We start from the raw sequence: 21,036 nt of genomic DNA, 5'->3' as shown, positions 1-21,036 counted from the left end.
ATATCTGGAAGAACCTTAGCAATTCTGGGACATAATTCACTACCAAAGTAGAAAAAAATATTTTATATTTTTAGGAATTTAGGACAGCAAACTTTTGTCTACCCTTTTAATATTTCCTACTACGGCAGTCAATGATGTCCCAGAAATGAAAATTGCTAACATTCTTCCAAATATCTTTCTTTCTTTGTCAGAAAACAGAATTGTATTCAAGTTTGGAACACCTAGAGAGAGAGTAAATGATGATAGAATAGAATTTTTGGGGGTTAACTATCCCTTTAACTAAATACATTTTAAAGTTCAAATACTGCTATATGAGTTGATCTCTAAAGCAGTTAATCGATTCATAAATAATATTTATTTATTCATAATAAAACACTAAATGGCTCCATTTTGAGATATGACTGGTAAGCTAAGCAAATTAACAGAGATGTACTAAACTGTCTCAAAAGAAGCGCAGGCTGTGCCAACCTTGTCCGGTGTCACTGCATATTCAGATCTATGCAAATGTGACTCCTACGTAATGAACTGCTGTTACCTCAAACGGTGAACTCGGCGTGTTTATGTAAATGATAGCACATCACACACCTCAAAAGACCACTCTGCAAAGGTTTCTCTCTACTGTTAGAACAAAACACACTTCTCAGGAGTAAACTCTTCAAATTCGAGGCTGTTGGTGTTGCTTTACCTACATCTGCAGCCATGATAACCTGTGTAATTGTTTCCACTGGCTGTGTGCTCCATGTACTTGCTAGCAAAAGCCTTGATTTCAATTTGGTTGTTGCCCCTCTCTCGTTGTTCGAACACTGTACATTGTTACACATGTACAGTCGTACATTCCCTAAAGTTTATGCAGGCTGTGATTGTCATACTGTTGCATTATTCATGAGACATTTGGATCTGGGGGAGTGGCATCACAAACCACTTTTTAAAGACAATCCGGCATTTTTCACATGCTTATGATAGCAACGCTGGTAAAGGAAGGCGCTGTTGCCATGTTTTCATGTAGCATGGAAGCTGAAGAGACAGATGCATGCAAGAAACAATGTAAACAGCCTAGACCAAAGACTTGTTATTTGGACCGGAAAACCAGTCTTAAATACTCACAATAACATTCTAAATACAGTAATCCTCGAAACATTTGCATAATCCAATTTGGACAATAATACCAGAGAATTAGAAAAAACGAATAATAACTAGACATATTTTGCTTTCTCCTTCAAACTGAAGGTCTCGTTTTCCATAGGCGACATATGAAAATATAATGAAATACGTTGTAAAGAAACAACATGTTGAAGGAGCCATACGGCAGGGAAATCTGTAATCAATGAATATGACACTAACCACTAACGGCAATCACCAACATCTGCTATGAAGGAAAAATGGTGAGCCGTTTAAACAAATGGTTACCATTAGGCACTTAAAGCAGACATTTTGAACAAAAAAACTGAACCTAATAGTATCCCATCTTTCTGAAACAGCCCCACCAATAGGAGGATTGCTGCAGGCATCTGTCCCACCGTCCAGATGTTAAGATGGATCTGCGGTGTTCGGGGGTGGCAGATGCTCCATTATATCGACTGCCACTAAACATTTCCTCTTCAGAATTATAACTAGCCTCCTCTTTCGCCCTGCCATCTAATAGGCTTAGCAAATAAATGGAGGATTTGAATAAATCACAACCAATAATTCACCTCACAGACACTCTTCTCATCTTAACAAAAGCCATTTACGGACGTTAGAATCCCCTCTCAATAATATATAATATGGACAGCTACTTAAAATATTTAGCTGCAGTTTAGACAGCTCAGAGCAAATATGATAAAATCTCATATTCATTATTTGTAGCCTGATTGTAGGTGAATGGGCAATTTACAGCGTGTCTAGGTGCATCTTCTCCTTCCCACACTGCAATCACTTTTAATCAATCAGTTTCATCTGTTTTGCCCTTTCTGGTTTAAAATAAGCTAACTGAGGTTTCTAATCTGTGCCACTGTGATTCAAGGATTTTAGTTACTCTGTGATATGTTCATGCTTTAAAATCCAAATTGAAAGGTCCTGTAATTTTTGGAGGATCTATTGAGAGAAACGCAATACAATAATATACATAACTATGCTATAAATTTAAGATTTCTAAATCTATACAGAAATGCTACAGGTTGCAAAATGAGCTGCACATACAGGTACAACTGTATACATACTGTACAACCATGGTTTTACTAAACAAAAGCAGTCATGCTCCCTTTATTAATCATCAATTTCATAATAACAAATACAAATTACAGGATTGTTAACCTTACTAAACACAAAATTAGATCGTATTGTTTTTAGAAAGCAAGTCCAAAATCGTGCAACGTAAAACATGGCTTAACACATTCTGTGCGACATTTACAGTGTTGCATAAACCTGACCAAGAAATCAATTTACCCTTGCAATCCCCCTGTCCTGCCCCCCATTTGATTTAGCATGATGGACTGCTACCTACAGCAGGAATAGCAAGCATTTAACCTTGCGACGTCACATCAGTTTGCCCACTCTAATGAGCAGTCAATGCTGACAGCCCCAGCCCTGCAGCTGTGTGGACCGGTGATCCTCAGCAGGCTTCCTGCTGCACATCACTCAGAGGCGCACAAACCAACCCAACCTTTCCACGGGTAACGTACCAGATCACCAGCACCTCTCTACAGACGGATACCCACTCAATGCCTGCATGCCTCTGTATGAGTGTGGCAGAGAGCTGCTGTAGGGAATCTCAGCCTCCACAATGCATATATCCTGTGCCAAACACTTACAGGCAGCAGCCCACAGCTCTCTCCTGGACCCCTGCCCCCTTCTCCAAGTGCTGCCTCCAGAGAGACAAGCTTACAAAGTATGAAGAATGGTTGTCAATCGTACCTCGAAAAGTTTCCCAGCTTTAAATTGTGACTGAGTGCATCCGGTGGATGCTGTGGATATCTGCTGTTCCCAAGAGTGCGGAAAGTCAATATCAAACGATGCCAGACTTGTTTCTGTTTTCATTTTTTCCACTCTGTTCTGTTCAAGCAGACAATCTCAAAATTGTATTTCTGCATTCTACACTTAAATGTAATTTTTAGTATTAGGCTATAGCTTCGTTGGATTCTGCATATCAATTATTTTGAATTATCATAAATTGATATTATACCCAAAAGTATAAAGTTATTATGTTTTCAGCGTGACGTGGTAACATTTTACATGTTGAACTAAAGAGTTATTTCACGTGGCACACAGCCCTCTTGCCCTCAGTGTTGAACCCACACCATTTATAGCCTCGCGTAACCAGCAATCTTATTATGAGATTTAACTTTGCCCCAACTGGACTCGTGGATGAGCGGTGCTCCGGCTCCGCTCCGTAACCCAACAAATAAATCACTGGAAGCAGTTAAAACTTGCTCTGAGACAGGCAAAGCTGTCGTGTAGCGTTTAAAGGGAACTTCAGCCATGTGCTCTGTCTGTGCGGAATACATAAAGGCTCTGCCTTGAATTAATCACTCGCTCTTTAATGGATCTTTGAGGATCGCACTTGACGCAGTGAGGAGCTGCAGCTCTTTGTATTCCGAGGCCAACAGGAATCTTGTGTTTTTCCCCCGTCCGATATCTACTGCCTCTTACAAAATGTCAAGGGGTTCATGGTGACATAGGGACCCCGCTTTTGGTTACGGAGAGACTACGGGGCTCTTGCTTCGCTGCGCGAAAGAGGTGAGTGGAATATGTTTCGGAATGTAGCTCTGTCGCATCAACGGAAAGACGTCGTTAAGGTAAAATGTAACGTGTTGATAGACGAGATTTGAAAGGATCGGAAGTGTTGTCGGCTACAGAATATTACGTCGTGTAAGTTATCCATGTGGGTATTGTGCACCCGCGCATTTGCACAAAATGCCTCGGTGTGCTTCTGTCGGACTTGTCTAACTTATAAACGGATCGTTTAATGTCTTGAGTTAGACAGTGCATGTAAACGGACTTAAAATGAACATGAATGCGCTTCATTTTGCGTGACATCTATCCACATTCTTGCCAAACTAAACGGGAAAGAGGAATTTGGGAGCGCGTTTCTTTTTGGGAAGATTTTTCGTTTTACATGAGAGGTATTGCAATGATGCATTTGTGCAATAATATACGGCTAAATTATAGCCTTCAATAACAAAGTAAACACTTGGTTAACGGATTCATATCTCTATTAATGTTTAGTTTAGGAGGTTGTTAAACTCTAACGCCTGTCGGTAAGATATAATACGATCTCGATATGTTATCTTGCGCTGTGAGACTTGAGGGCAGCGCAAACATCCCCAGAATGTCTCCAAACGTTTCAGGACCCTGGACAGCGGAGAGGTTTCGCTTGCCGCTAGAGTTCGCCTTCAGCCATCAGAATGTCATCTGATAGTCTTCTTTACCTTCTCAGTCATTAGGATTTTAGTAAACAAACTGGGGTACAATATGTGCATAGCATATTAACTCGCGAGAGCTTCCGTGTCCGTGTACACAAGCAGACACGAAAGTTTTCTATCGTCGTAACTGTGTTCATCAATTTGCGATTTCAATTTCATCATTATTGCTTACTTACTGTATGCATTGTGTTAAATAAGTACTGTGCGAGGCAACACAAGAGGGTTTCTGTGAGAATTTTGACTTTATGGATTGCTAAATTAAGAAATCATTTGAAGTCTCCGAAACGCGAGAATAAATTATTCAGAGACATAATAATTGAGTTTGAATCAAAGCTAAGATTGAATATATAACGCACAACCTACTTTAAAATACGTATAAAATTTATTTTAATTATAGGTCTGTCTAGCTAAAGAACTTTGAGGCTAAAAGTTGTTTTTTTATTAAAACGAAACCAGCACAACGTCGGATTCAAAACAATTGCCAATTTTTAAGTCAGTGTGCTTTAAACCGCGACATACATTGGATTTCGTAACACAATTGTATACATTTTTTGTCACTTGACCTACTGCACATTTCTGGCCTTTGACACTCATCCTCATAAAAATCCTGAGGATATGAGCTTATGTAACGCACGAGCAAAGACCCCGCACAGTTCATAAAAACGAGTTGCTGTCAGACGAAACTGTTAGATCGGCACACGGATCGACGGCATCACATGTCGTAACAACAGCAACTATCCTCATCCAAAAAACACGAACAACTCTGCCAGGACAAACACACAATCGGGGTTTTGTTTGTCATATCGAAGCATTTGTAAAGACCCCAAACTTTAAACGCAAAGTACAAATGGACTATTTTATGTACCGTGCAGTCTTATTGTGGAGGCCCTATAAGTAACCCGAACATAGATGTTAAGCGAATCTCGGTGCATTTTTAATTCCTTAAAGATCGATTACTAAAAGGTCGACAAAGATTTACCACCTGGGAATAGCTGACTGAGTATGAGACTGAACGACACTCTTAGAGACGCAGAGACAGACTGGGGATCTCCACCCTTTCTTTAAACGCTAAGTGAGAACAGGATCAATCGAGAAGGACTCGGCATCTGTCCCTAAACATATCCTAAGGTTCAATAAGGAGTGCGCTGGCTCCGAAAAACTAAAAGATGTTTAGGGGTGCGTGCGTCTCTCTCTCTCCCTCTTATCTTGATTATGCAGCTTGAAGATTGAGTCAGCTGTTTTGTATGCAAGGTGTCTGAGCCAGGCTCTTTGTGGAGGAGAGAGCAATCGTGCCGCGTATACAGAGAGAGAGAGAGAGATAGGGACAAACAGAGATGGAGATGGCAAGATGGGTGTGAAGAGAAGGTCCGATTCTAAATTCGCGTTTTTGGGCATAGTCTACTATTTCACCATGGACCAGTGGCGACATTTATATAAGCCTAATATAATATTATCGTATGTGTGTATATACATCCTTTATGCATGCAGCACTCTCATAAGACACAAATGATAAATTCTGCCGCCCAAAGTGCTCATTTAATACATAGAGCCATAAAAAGAAGTGCAGGTTATCTGATGCTTTTACAGCAGCACTGAGGTTGTAGATAATGGATAAGGACTAATCTGTTGAGAGATGGTGAAGTCGCTGCCAGTAAGGTAAAACAGACGTTGATTGAAATAAAAGTTGCACGTAAAGAGCAATAAATGATAAAGATGTCTGATTTAAGCAAGTCATAAGAGTTCTATAGTTGCTGTGTCCAGTTCATCTCTGATTCCAATGGAGTTTTGTAAGAAAACTAAAGTAAAAAAATAAAATAAGCAATGCACGACTTTTATCTTTTTCTTTTGTTACAGTTAGTTGTGCACATTTCTTTTCTTGATGTATAGGCCTATGGTTGAGTTTAAAACCCAAACATGAATTAAGAAAAGTAGTTTCTTGTTTATTGTCCAGATTCAAATAAAACATGCACCGGAAAGTCATTTTTATTCTTCTGATGCACAGTTATGTTTTAGGAGTGTTACAGATTAGTGACAAATCAGCACGTAGCTGAGATAAAAGTTGTTATGTATTATAAACGGCCGTAGCTCATTGTCTATTTGAGTATGTGAAGATTGCTAGACGACACTGGAAAGGGTTCTTTTCTATCTGTATATCCCTGAACCGAGGCAGAGGATGTTGAAGGGGGAAGGAGGGGCCATCTGTGGTTTTCAAAACCTTTGGAGAGGCTGTTGGGTTAAAGAGACACGTTTGGCTTAGATTCCATTGCGATATGAAGTATGTCCTTTTTGTTTCTTGTTTGCTAATGCAGATGGCTGTCTTTTGATTGGAAATTGATGGAGATGTTGTAACCTTCAAGCTTCGCTGTGGCAATGCCCTTTGTGTTCAGTAGCAACGGCCAAGCAGTGAGTTTGACTACACATGAAGGGCCTTGAATACAGTGAACACGAGAGTTCAGAGGTATTCTCTTACTTTTGTTATCCTAAATATAATGACTGTGAGTATCAGCATTGGCGAGAAGGTAGATCTCAAAAGTAGTCCGACAGTAAGTATCAAACCCCTTGGACGGCTGGCAGTTGACAAGTAATTAAAATCTGAAGTGAATGTTCAGTATGTAGAAAATGGAGGTTCGGATGAGCATACATAGGTCTCAACACTGCTTCAAATAAGTGGCTGGAACATACAGATAAGACTGAAATAACAGAACTGATGTCCTCGGAGCCGTTGCCCTTGAGTGCTGCTTTATTTCAATTTAGCTAAGCAAAGATTGCACAGTTGTTGCGATTGTATCTCTTGGAAAGCATACAAATGGCATTAACAGCTTCACCTTGGTTTAGCAGCTTGTGTGAGTCATTAACCGTACGGCTTGTGATTACCAAGCGGTATGGCCCACTCTCAGCCGTGGTTTAGTTTGCTTTGGAGATTGCAACTTTAGTGCTGCGGATGTCAGTTGCAGGTGCATTAAACACAAGTATGCTTTAAAAGCACTTCTAAAAATGTAAACATTAACAACATTTTCAAAGGTTGGCTTAAACTAATACATGGGTGAATGCAACAGTTGACCTATCGGTAAGCCCCGTCCCCCTTAGTTACTGTTGCTAAGTCGGACAAGCAAACGCATGTCTTTCAATGGCAGCTGTCAGTGTAAAAGGCCTGGTCCGAAGTTAAAATAAATACGGTGGATAACAAATTTAATTTAGAAGCGAGGGTTTACTGATCACAATGCAAATGGGAGAAGCCTCATGTTACGGTGACAACATCTACGATCAACTGTCCATATACCACAGGGAAATATTAAATTCATTTATATTTGACCACTAATATATGGAAGACGATGAAATGTAGACATTCGTTTATGACCTATAAATGTACATGCTGTGAGGACAGTTAGATATTTAGGTTTGTACGTTAGCATGGACTCACTAACTTTAACATTAACTAGTTTTATCCAGAGATTCGAAACTGAAACACAAGATGACATTAACGATCTGCTTTAGCAGATGAAATCTTTAACTTAGTGAAAGTACGACAAACAGAAAATCAACGTTTATGTCTTCACTGGGATTGGAATTGAATAGGGTTACTGCGCCTACATTTTGCTCTTTTTGTGTGGGTTTAGGAAATTGAATACAATAAATTCCATTCCTCATGCTCCCAGGACACCCGGCATTAGTGTTACATGTACCCCAGGCACATTGTTTTATCCTTTTTGTAGCATATACACCATAAACCGATGAGAGCTTCGGGTCCTACAATGTTTCTCTATGGCGCTGAAACCTAAAGTTGTCGGAGTTCCAGTCCCCGTGCAGCTTATATATTCAACTGCCGTTGACTCATCTGTGTTGGAGGGAAAGGGGCTTACTGATAGGTCAATTAGACATGTTGGAAATGCTTATTGTAAATTCTGTAAAATCTTGTATGCGAGTTGAATCTGATCAAGAGTTGAATTTGTACTTGCTAACATTGTGCTATTAATCTCCATGGCCGAAATGACTTAATGAAAGCTATGTAGGTTGCTGCTGGCAATCTTATTATGAGAAAAATAGTCTGGTGATAAGGTACTACGCATTCAAGATTATAAGGGATATTGAACATCACCCCTCCGTTTTCCTCTACAGCCCCTGCAAAGTAATTAGACGTGTGGGATGGCTGTACCTTCAGGCCTGAGACCTGACTTGAAGAATACCTGTGCATGAGAATCCATTAAAACTGCTGCTACACAATGGGCTTCTCCATACGAACTACCCAAGTTCTTGTATTGATTGAGTCTTGGAATGACCAGCCATTCTTTATACAGTAAATCCATCCCTCTCTCTCTCTCTCTCTCTCTCTCTCCAATTTGATCACACTTGTTTGTCAGCATATGCCTACGGTGCAGATATAGCAATTGGATTGTGGTTCTTTTGGGGTCAGGGGGTCAGTATAATCATACCGCTGCATAAACCATAGAATTGGTCTATCAATACAATGAAAGGATGACACAAGGTTAAACAAGAATGAGATCGAAGTGTGCTTATGAAAATACAAGTTTCTTTAGTATTTAATCACATGAATGCAGATGGCCTGTCGATTTCTGAACTTCTTAACATTTTCAGTTGAAGTCATTGTAGTGTGTTTCTCATTCCATTCGATTTTTTGAATAAAGAATTTTGGAGCATTGAAGATTAGATTTACAGTATTAGAATGATGCTTAGATTTTAGTCAGAATAAAATAACAAGTTATGTCATTTTGTTAAGCAGGATCAATATTGATCACGTAGTATGTCCAGCTAAAGAAACGTCCACAGTCAAAACACTTTTTTTAGCTCACATGGGAAACACAAACCCTTGACAGAGATGCGCCAAAGCCCAACACAATTCTTCTCAGTCTAAATGAATTTTGGTGAATTTTACATGAAGTAAGTGTCCAGTGGTTTGCTCTTTTGGGTTTTGAGTGAAAGATAACTTCCACCTTACAGCTGGACTATCATCGAAATGTACAAAGGCCCCAATCCTCTTTCACCATGATCAATATTTTCCCTTTCTATTTTCTACCAGCTCTCAGTGAAAGTCAAACAACAATTCTTGTTTCTCTCATCAATAGATTGAGATTTGAAGTTTTTGTACTGCCCCAGACATAAGGGGCGGTTTCTCAGACCGGAATAATATTAAGCCAGGACTAGGCCTTAGATAAATAAGGACATTAAGTAGTTTTTACAAACACACCTTACCAAAAATATTAGTAAACAGCTTTTCCTTGTGGAAGGTCTTAATATGGTAAAAATGAGCTGATACAATATTTCACATTTCATTTCCATTTTTTTTCTTGTGTGGCAAGTAGCCGTGTAATAAGCGGGATAATGTAGAATCAGCCGGCTGTTATCGCGAAATAAGCCCCTTCAGTGTGATACAAGACCCTCAGCTTCGCGTCAGGTCCTGAACACAATGTCTGGGATTATTTCTGCGATAACATTTGAAATGAGACAAGAAAAAACATGCAGGAATAAATTGGGAGAAACAGGTGCCGGTACAAGGAAGCATCCAAACTACCATCTGCCATGGAATGCTGCTGGCCACCAGAAAAAAGACCGTCTCATACTTGCCGATCTGATTAATGTCTTCATCTGCTCAACAAAGACAATTCTAACAGATTGGGATAATCTGTAAACTGACAACATTCTGAGGATCCCTCTGAGGAAATGAAATGGAAGGTGATATCATTCATCGAATGGTGCTGTACATATGGCTATAGAGGAGGAAAACAAACACGGTGTCTGTCTTTGTGTCAGCCGTGTCACTGTTTACCCTCTCCTGTGAAAAACCTCATTTATAATCTGACCGTGTGACTTGTTCATCACAGTAAATAATACTTCATGCCCACATGACAGCGCCCCTCCTCCCCAGAACCTCAATTGAATCTGTGGGGCAATCTAGCTGGTCGTAGAGCCATATCGTGTACAGAGAGCGCGCCTTTCTTTATTTCTGACAGACTTATCTTGTTCAGGGTGAGGTGTACAGAAGAACATTTTTTTATTCTGACAAGATCACAAAGAAAAGAGCGGTGGGGGTCATCCAAAGCACTGGCGACATGAACTGTGCACTTTCGAAACGGCGACATTTAATAGTAGATATCTAATATTTTCTATTCCTTTGAGAAAACATGTATTTGTTCTTTTTTCGCTGCCACTCAGACACTTTTACACAAAATTTGAACTTCAAACACAAAGACAGCGGCAGATGAATAAATGTGAAGAAACGGTTGAAAGAGCAAGTTTTTCTATAATGCAGAGTCTTGCACCGTAGGTGAAAGTGCTTGCTTTGTTTGCTTATAATGCCAGCCATTGAGAACCTGTTGGTCAAGTGATAGGACACAGCTGGGCCATTTAAATGACAGACAATAAAAATCTGTGTTAAACATGCACCAGAGTGTCAGCAAAGCATTAAAGTAAGACTCTGCCTCTGCTGTTTTTTGGCAAAATACCTTTGATATTTATAAGAGATGATCAAGTCGGACAAAACAGTTCCCCATTATATATTCATGAAGTCACTCTTTACAAAGTATTACATTATTAAATAACTTTATTGATTCAATAATTTGCACTCCATCCAGGGTGTATCCTGCCTTGATGCCCGATGACTCCTGAGATAGGCGCAGGCTCCCGTGACCCGAGGTAGTTCGGATAAGCGGTAGAAAATGGAATGGATTCAATAATTTTTAACCACTTAAGTGTACACAACAGTATATAACAGCTAAACAGTTACTCTTTTGAATAAACAAGTACTATCCTTCAATTGTTTTCCTGATGAATACAAGTTATTCTAAGAAATATATACAAGCTCTGTAGGAGAAAGTGTAGTTTGTGAGCTTGATTTTTGTTGTTTTCAATACTTTTTTCATGTATGGAATAAACATTAGTCTACAGCAAATAGCACTTGCATTATAAATGAAGTTGAGTTGTTTCAACTCATGGTTGGGTAAAATATGAACAAACCCAACGGTTGGTTTAATTTAACCTAAATGATAATTTTGGGACGAATCAACCCAGCATGGGTTAATTTTTCACTAAACAGCTGGGTTTATCCATGTTTACCCAACAATGGGCAGAAACAGCCCATCATATATTTTAGTGTATCATTTTACTTTTCATTAAAATGTAATTTAATTAGTAATGTAAAGAAAATGTGTATGAAATCATCGGCGTTCCTTCCAAACCTCGTAGGTCCAAATAAGCTGTTTTTCAGGAAATGGAAAAAAAACATATATTGTAAATGTAAACAAATATTGTAAGGGTACTATCAAAGGTAAAGTAGTGTACTTCCACACATCAGGTCACTAAATGGAACCACAGCATGACATAACTAAAGGGTAGAACTTCCACGCGGCCCCTGCTGTGGATTGCTAATGTGAAACATTGATCCCTGTTTCCGGAATTCCATTAAGGACTCATATGGTTGTTCAAAGTTCAGGATATAATTAAGTAAAATGTCTTTTAAATTCTATCGACTGCAGATTGCACCAGCTGCCAAGATGGTTTAATGAATTCAAAGATTTTAAGGGCCCCTAAGCATTTCCACCAAGACGGACCATAAATTTGAGTTTTGGCTCACATGCGCATTGTTCTTACCTCAGTGCAAGCATCTGTCCGTAATTAAGGGTTGAGGATTATTTTAAATCATTCCTCCAATGCCTGTTTAGGAGGTTGAATGATTAAAGAGCATTACTTTCATTAGAAATCATTGGAAAATCAACTGATTCCCTTGCAGTGTGGAGAGAAACAGCACAGTTACCATAGAAACTATCCTGAAGTTGCCGAAACATACAGTACTAGCATCTACTTATTAAAAATGTGCCAATATTCACACAGTTTGTTGGACACTGTGTGCTAATATTCCAATTAGACTGTCTCACTGCATGGTGGATGGGACCTTTGCTGCTTGATAAAATCTCACATTAATTTCATTGAAAGGTGCATATGCACCTTCTGAAACACAAATATCATTACAGTGTAGTCTTAATAGAATATACAAATGACAACTAGAATGACTCCACGTTTTAAAATAATAATAAACTCATCAAAACTATGGATTGTAACTATGGGAGTTATGTTGTGACTAAAAGCATTTCAAATAAATTAACTCTACTTTCTTTTTTAGCACCTTCAAAGTAGTCACCCTATGACTAGAATTTGCTAAATTATTCTCTTGCCATTTTATAAGTCATCTTCTTGATGTCTCAACCTGGGACGCATTTTAAACAATATTGAAGGACATTACATTACATTTACATTTGTGACCCTGGATCACAAAACCAGTCTTAAGTAGAACGGGAACATCTTTAGTAAAAGCCAAAAATACACTGTTCGGGTTGAAATTATAGATTTTTCTTTTACGCCAAAAATCATTAGAATATTAAGTAAAGATCGTGTTCCATGAAGAAATTCCTTACCCTAAATATATCAAAACCTTTATTTTGTGAGTGGATGACCTGCTACTGCTCCTCTGATGGACAAGTCTATCAGTCTATCAAGTCTATGGACAAAGGCAATTTTCTTAATGTTTAGCTTTTTTTTGCACCCTCAGAATTCAGAGTTATAAACGTCCGTATTTCCGCAGTATACTTTCCTCTCCTTAACAACTCATACATCAATAGAAAGTTTATTTATTCAGCTTTCAGGTGATGTAAAAATCTCAATTTCGAAAAATTGACCCACAAGACTGGTTTTGTAGTCCAGGGTCACATTTATTCATTTGGCAGGCGCTTTTATCCAAAGCGACTTACAAGTAAGAGAACATATAATATTTTGTCAACATGCTAAACAGTACCATTAGTTTACAAAGCCATGCTATAACAGGGATTACATTCGGAGCAAGGGAGAGCATGAACAACATGACATTTTTTGTTTATTAGACACAAAACAGACAGTTATTGGTTAGTCAAGTAATTGCGGAACAGGTATGTCTTCACTTGTGTTTTGTAAGTTGTGAAAGATGGTGCAGTTCGGGTGGAGGCTGGCAGTTCATTCCACCACGGGGGAACCGAATGAGTAAAGGTTTTTGCATCGATTTGGAATTGCAAGGAATTTCCATCTATGTTGGACTCTTATTGGCTGCTTTTTAGTCATTATTTCAAGTAATCCATTTCAAAAATATATGTTTAAATAAAAATTTAGTTTTCCAGAAATAAATAAATAAGTTGGAACAATTATATTTTTGTTCCACACAAGTAATTTCTAAAATTGAAACGTAAACCTTCAGGTTAAAATATTTTTAAGAGCATGAGAAACCCTTTTGTCATGTGATCCGTAACTTTTGACCAGTTGTGTATATTTTTTACAGACATCCATTGGCTCTTTAGTGCGGAGGTGTCAATTCTAATTGCCTTAATAATTGAGTAATTTGCTAAACACAATGTATTTGAAGACCGTCCAAAGACATCCCAGAGGAAAATGTAATTGCTCACTGTTATCTCTCTCATAGCGGAGAGGGGATCTCTCTCTCATGAGGGGACCTGATAGAATAATAGAGCTATATTTCATTTAAGTATTTCTAAAAATTCCTTTAGAGAAATAAAAAAATAAGTAATGTGAGATGATGATACGCAACAGTAAGCAAGTGTATACATTACAGCCTACTGTATATTGTATCAATAAGCAACAGTTTTTCGAGGTTCAAATTTGGGAATTTTGCATTTCTGAAAATCTAGTTTTTGAGATCTCCTATGGTCTCTAGAACTCTGTAGTAGATGTGTGTGGAAGTGAGGAATTCTAAAGTAAAGAAGACTTTCAATTTTATCTCATTCCCATCTAGCAAAAGCAACTGAGAAATCTCAATTGTGGTTTATCATTTCTTACAACGTTTTTGAAGCACTGTGTCCTTTACTAAAAACATGTTATTATTTTGCAACCTTTTAAAAATGTGTTTGTGTTTGTCACTTGTTGTTTTGCCCAGGCATGTAGACCACTGCCTAGTCATTTCACCAACCACGGCCGCTCCGATGATGATGGATTGTGGCGTAATGAAGGTGGACATAGCATTGGACTGTCAGGGCAACAGCTTCACAGAGCAACACCTACTGAATTAAATCAATTTACCTCACTATATTTGCGTGCCCTTAGCAATAAGTCACCCTCGCTCTATGCCAAATTTAAAGAATGCCTTCACAGAGACCAGCGTCGCAATTCCGATTACATTCCGAAATTCATTCATACGCCTTTTTCTCCCCGTCTGTTTGCTTGCTTAGCCAAAGTCCAGGTGGATTTCAGTAATTACCTTGAAGTGTCACGCTGAAACGGTGATGCCGTAAATTGATCAAAACCAGTCTCTCATTTTCGCGTCAGACACGTTCAAGCCAAATGAGATCTTCACGCCAGCCATGCTTGTGTCGTGTGAAGATGATTTGCAGGCCTATGGTTTTAATGCTTATTATCTAAACCCAACAGCTGGTAGAAACAGAGGTCCCTGCAGCTGCATTGCTCCACCTCCACCTGTTTTCTCCTTACCCACAAGCCATTCGCTTCTCATTAACCAGCACTGGCTTTCAGAGCCAATCAGAATGAGCCGCTGATTACTCATTGTGAAGGCAAGGAAAGAGAGATGAAGGGACAGATAGAGAGCGAGAAGGAGAGAAACGGAAAGGAAAACCACTTTCTCACTGTGACAATTGAGATTACACGTGAAGCGCTATTCCGAAGATAAATATGGATATTCAAGGAAGCTCTGGGTGCCAATTATAGTTTCTCACTTCAACGCTGGACCACCTGAGCCAGGTGGCAGGGAGCGAGTCAAAGACGTAAGAGGGTCTCATTTGGGCCGTGCTTGACTAGAAAAGCAGGGAAAAGTAAAATGTGACCCAGCCGTGCCGTGGGTATTTACTTTTACTCAACGGCACCATTTTTACCCAAGTATGAAGTAAGTGTACATGCTGTTAAAATGTCCAGCAGATTTAAAACTGTTTGCAGAGGGCCACTCTAGTTTTAAAGACATCAAAGGTTTTTGCAAGTACAACAGCTTATTCCCACCTGGTATTATATAATTTATTCTTATGATAGGCCTAGCATGACTATACACTTAAGGCACCTGGTTTTAGACATTTTAAAATGCAGAAAATACACAAGGCCATTTTTAACTAAAAAATATAAGTATCCTTGTATTAAAATTTTGAGTTCATTCAACTTAAAAAATACCAGTTAAGTAATGAATTTTATTTACACTTGTGTTAAGTAATATTTTTTAGTTGAAATAATTCTAAATTTTAAGTCAGCCAGGTTACTTATTTTTTTAAGTTGAAACAACCTTTCTTTTTTACGTTGTGGATTTTAACACTTCATTTGATAACCATTTGCTGCTTTTATCAATAGAAAATGCCCATCGATGTTTCACCTTTAGTTCACCATTAGTTGTTACAGAAAATGGTCCTCAATTTTGTGAATGAGGCACTTTTAATAGTATTTATGAAAGGATGTGTGTTTGAGCTTCAAGGAATCAAAATGACGCAGAACAAGTTTAACCACGTACAATGTGCTGAAACAAAGTATTTTCTGCTTTCATAAATACTAAATGATTAATAGTCTGTATCTTACACACAAGCTATAATATGCAGTCAGATAAATAAAAAAATGGTAAATGTTTGTTCAGCTTCATTTGTAGCTTGTACATTGGTTGTAGAGAAGAGTATATTGTTTCTGCAGGAAAAAAAACAAGTCGGCGGTGTGTGTATATATACTGTATATATATGTTTCCATCTTGGCTTCAGATCGAAAAGCCATAAGGACATAAAATAACACAGCATCTTCTGCGAAAGAGCTTCGGATATATTTGGATCATAGCATTAGTTTTGGATTGTTTGCCTTTTCTTGTAAATCTTTCCCTCGCAAATATCTTCAAATTGCTGCGAGCAAATGCTCTCGGTTATATTTTCAGCAAAACTAATTATACAACAAAATTAGGATTTTTGCAAACGTAAATTCTCCTCACATACTGTATTTTCGCACGCAGTCCTTCCCACCCAAGATAAAAGAGACTGTGTCTACCTACCCACCACTCAATACCCACAAGTTTTTCTTTCTTTTTCTTTTTTTTAAATGTAATAAGGCTCTCTGAAATTCTCAAAGGATGTGACGGGTAATAGGCCAGGCAATAACAAAAGTGCACGCCTTCCTGAGGCAAACCAAAGCCAATCTTATTTGATTAACATTACGCAATTCTCTAGATTAGCTATGACTTATGACCTTTAAATAAATCAACACACTCAGTTCATATGCTGTCAACCTTATTTGTTATGAGCATGACTTTTATTGCTCCTCTCCACCCGTGAGAGTCAAGCGTGCTGGTGGAAACATAACAGAGCGCTGAGCCTCTTAAGGCACCCAGCTGCTTAAAACGATGAGGCTGGCAACATTAATCACGTTATAAAAAGACCAAAAATCCATTAAATTCTGTTTGATATTCCAATAAGATCTGTGTCTGATTAAAACTGTAATAGTGTCTGACCACCGCATAAATTCACGTTCCGATGTTCAATAGAAGAAACAGAGAATATTCGATTTCAAACAAATATCTGTGTGCCTCACTGTCAGATCGTATTTTCGCGGTTAAATGCTTAAATCCGGTGCTTATTGCTTTTTCTCTATGTACTTTTAATCAGGGCGGTTTTGTCTTTCAGCTCTCATTACTCTCACGGCTTCAGAAACCTCAGAAGTCACAGGCTTCTGTAGAGGCTATGTTGGTAATGTATTTATAAAAAATAATAAAAACATGCTTTCCGGACCCCCTTGTTCCTACACAAAGGAGGCGGATGGAAAAAAGCAGAACAGCGGAGCACTGCAATGTTTAATTATGTAGGAAACCTTGCTGTTAGATGTTCCCTAAGGACTTGAACCTTGGATTCCTGAGAAGGCTTCTCCTCTCACATTCTGAAAACTCTCTCTTCTTAAGTACAGTAGCTTGTGTAGTATCACCTCTGTTTGTCCCAAATCGGCTGGGCAGTAAATTAAGCCGCGTCGAGTAGCGCATAAAACCTTTATTACATACTTTCTGCTGTCGCTTCTCATACATCCATTTTCGTAATACTCAATATTCGGTTGCAGTTTATTTTACAGCATGTGTGCCTATGGTGTACTTACCTAGGAAACTACTGGGTGGTATAAGGTAACTACATCGTATAAGTAGGTTTAGTGGTAGGTTCAGGGTTAGTACCTAGTTATTACCCAGTTATTACATTTATTGTAATAAGTACACAGTCTGTACATGGAAAACAAGGGCCGGATTCACAAAACCGTTAAGACAAATTATCAAAGATCAATTATAGGAGGTTCGTAAGAATGTTTGTGAGAGCGATTCTCAAACATTTCTTAAAACGTTCTCATTTTATTAAGAACATCTTCATTTTTGGCGTAAGAATAAAATAATATGATTACACTTGCTTCCTCATGTGGTAACTGTAGATGTTTATCTAATAAACTTTGTGTGCAACCACAAGAACGTCACATTCTTATATAGCATATATTTATTCACATTAAACATTATTTATGATCGCATGTTAGCTAATATGTTAGCAAGCGTTAAAAATAAAATATAAAATATACTTATAATAATACTTTTTGTGTTTAACTAACAATGTAAAAAGCACTCCGTGTTTAATAATGAAAGGGAGGGAGCTAGACCTTATCAGTATTATTTCAAAATAAATATTTCTTAAGGGCAAGTAAATGTCAAAATTTTGATTCTGGCTCAAAACAATACACGTCACATGTGAAACAACCAAACATATGTATGAATTATATTTATATATTGTATATACAACATTTTTATTATATATATTTAATATATCTTACCATTTGAGATTTAAGACAACCGTGATGCTTTCATAATTTTAAGATGATATTTACGGCCACTTTTATTTCGAGAATTTGGATTCTTCTTAATTTTTTCCTAAGATCAACCTTGAGAACTTTTCTAAGGAAACATTTCCTTCTGTCTTAAGACGTTTTCTTTCGGGAATACGTAGCATTCCCAACTTTTTTGTAAATTGGAATTTTCTTCTTAAGAATGTTTTTTGCATCCGGTCACAGAACTGTAAAATAAAGTACTACACAAAACTCCTTTGCAGGTCAAGTGTGTTTTTACGTCCTTCACAGCCTGAACATTTTCCGTCGTCCATATCTGAAGTGAGCTTAAATCAATATCAGTATCGCTTCTATTGCTTGTTTTAATTTAGAACATTTATTGCTGTTCGAAATGGCAATCAATACAGTCCACTGCTCGCACCGGGACATCATTAATACACTTAATGGAAATGTTAATTCAAAACACTGGCTCTTGCATTGACAAGGCAGCATTAAGCCCAGAGAGAAAACACAAAATCCAATGCGACTAAAAACTTGTAACATAATATTGCAGCAAACTAATTTTCACACCAAAATCATTCAGACCACATCCAGAGCTGTCTATGAAAGAAAAGTTACATATCAGAATGAATCATTTGGTATCTAAACAATTAAGCCTATTATCCAAAAAGAGAAATGATGCATCGTTGCTCTTGCATTACAATATGTCAGACTTGTTTCATTTCATTTTCATTTCATAGTTTATTTATAAAGCACCTATAAAACAAAGGTTGACCAAAGTGCTGTACAAAAAAAACCATGGTAAGACAACATAACTAAAACATAAAAAGTTTAAAATGATGCGAGAAAACCAAAGTAAGTAAATACGTTTTTAATTTTGTTTTAAACATGGAAAGTGATGACACCGTTCGGATCGCAACCGAGGGAGGCTGTTCCAAAGTCAAGGGCCAATTACAAAAGCTTCGTCACCTGATGTTTTAACCTCACCCTAGGAACAGAGAGCAAACCAAGGTCACCCGACCTAAGTGATCTGGATGGATTGTGGATATTAAGCAAGTCGGAGTGGTACCCAGAAGCCAAGCGAAAGAGTTCATGAAGATTCATTGCCTGCTGAAAACCAGCATGCATTTTTTAATGGGTGATCGGGTGCTGGTCTGTCTACTGGTTTGTAGTCTTGCTAGTAATATTGCTATTTAATGTACTTGAGATGTCTAGTGGCGACAACAGCCTCCCATTCCATTCCTGTTGGGCATTTTATTTTGTGTTTTTTGTATTTGGTGTGAATCTTCAGTAACGTTAAACTTACCCAAAAATGAAAGTTCGGTCATGAATTATTCACTTCAGACCTCTAAAAATTTTCTTTGTGTTGTGATGAACACAGATATATTTTTGGACGAATGCTTGTAACCAAAGAATTCTTGGACCCTGTTGACTACCATAGTGATGTCAATGGTAGTAAAAAGTTCCCCAGAACTATGTGTTGACCTGCAATCTTTAACATATCTTCTTTTGTGTTCAACAGACCAAAAAAGCTAAGTAATTTTTCCTATGATGGTAGTCAGTTAGGTCTAAAAACTGTTTGTTTTAGGCATTCTTCCAAATATCTTTCTCTGTGTTCATCAGAACAAAGAAATGTGTACAGATGTGGAACAACTCGAAGGTGAGTAAATGATGACAGAATTTTCATTTTTGGGTGAACTTTTCCTTAAACACTCTTCATTCTGTATTATGTAACACATAGGACAGCTATACTCTATAGAGCCAGCTTATATACATTTGCTTGCACAGTATATACATGTGTGGGCAACATATTTGGCACCAGGTGTAAAGTTACAGTCTTAAGGTTCTGGCAGTAGGCCTTGAGGTTACCACCGCCTCTGTCATGCCCATTTTCTTGCTGGAGCACATCTGCGTTCACTCCTTTCTTGCTTGAACAATGTACTCTGTAGGAGACCTTTGATCTACTCAGAGGTAGCATTACTGTACTAGAAAAGAGAATGCACATCGGTGTGACCTCTAGAGTTGATCTCTACTTGCTTGGTCTGTTTGGCACATAGAAAAACTCATATGAATGGAACAGCCTGTTTTCATGTATTGCCTGGAGAACTGGTTGCCTTTGTTGATGCTGAATAATGAAGCAAATTCGGTGCTGGCCTACAGTGATAGGAGTCGGCTTTTGTATGCCAGTTTTTAACTCTCCAATTGGAAATGAATCCTGGAAAAAAGGTTGATGTGACATCAAATTCAAACAAATGTCCTTTGACCCCTGGTAGGAGTTTTGCAAAAGCGGGGTACAGCCGGAAGAAATGTAGATGAGCAGTCAAAAGACTTAGTGAAAGACTATGCCTGCGGAAAGCAGAATACTATTTCCTCTCTGTTTTACTCGTGCTTAGTGAGCCTGGGGATATTTAACCATGCCACAGCTCATTGAATTGTACAAATCATTCTTGCTGCAATTTTCAATTTAAGTCTAAAGCTAGACAGAAGCACTTTTGAGAGCAGCGTCTATGTCAGTTGTGGAATTCCCTGTTATATTTTTAAATGGCAGACTAGATATTTTGTTGCTTTATTTATTAAAACGTTCTGAGCTACCGTTTAATATTTTAGCTCAAGAACTTTCTAATTCACAAATCCATCCCAAGCAGGTGCTAAATGCAGTGAAACATCTTTTTGCCGTACTTAACCTGAGTCAATGTCATTCTTCTGAGAGCAAAACATCATAAGTGCAGTTTTTCATCAAATTATGATCAAGTGATGTATGAGTGTTATGTCCTGGCATTTATCCAGATGTGCGGTGGGGTCTGCATCTGAAGCA

General features: G+C 38.1%; 1 protein-coding gene across 1 annotated transcript in view; it reads left to right on the top strand.

The window, feature by feature from the left end:
• The first annotated feature begins 3,344 nt into the window (after positions 1-3,344).
• Positions 3,345-21,036, top strand: part of elfn1a (extracellular leucine-rich repeat and fibronectin type III domain containing 1a) — a 94,725-nt gene continuing 77,033 nt past the window's right edge. The window contains exon 1 of the mRNA XM_056753919.1: positions 3,345-3,714. The gene's annotated coding sequence lies outside the window, so the exon portion shown is untranslated. The remainder of the gene's footprint in view (positions 3,715-21,036) is intronic.

Source organism: Triplophysa dalaica, chromosome 7 (genome assembly GCF_015846415.1).
Source record: "Triplophysa dalaica isolate WHDGS20190420 chromosome 7, ASM1584641v1, whole genome shotgun sequence".
NCBI classification, from domain to species: Eukaryota; Metazoa; Chordata; class Actinopteri; order Cypriniformes; family Nemacheilidae; genus Triplophysa; species Triplophysa dalaica.
Note: the sequence above shows the minus strand (reverse complement) of the source record. Positions and strands in the feature narration are given on the sequence as shown.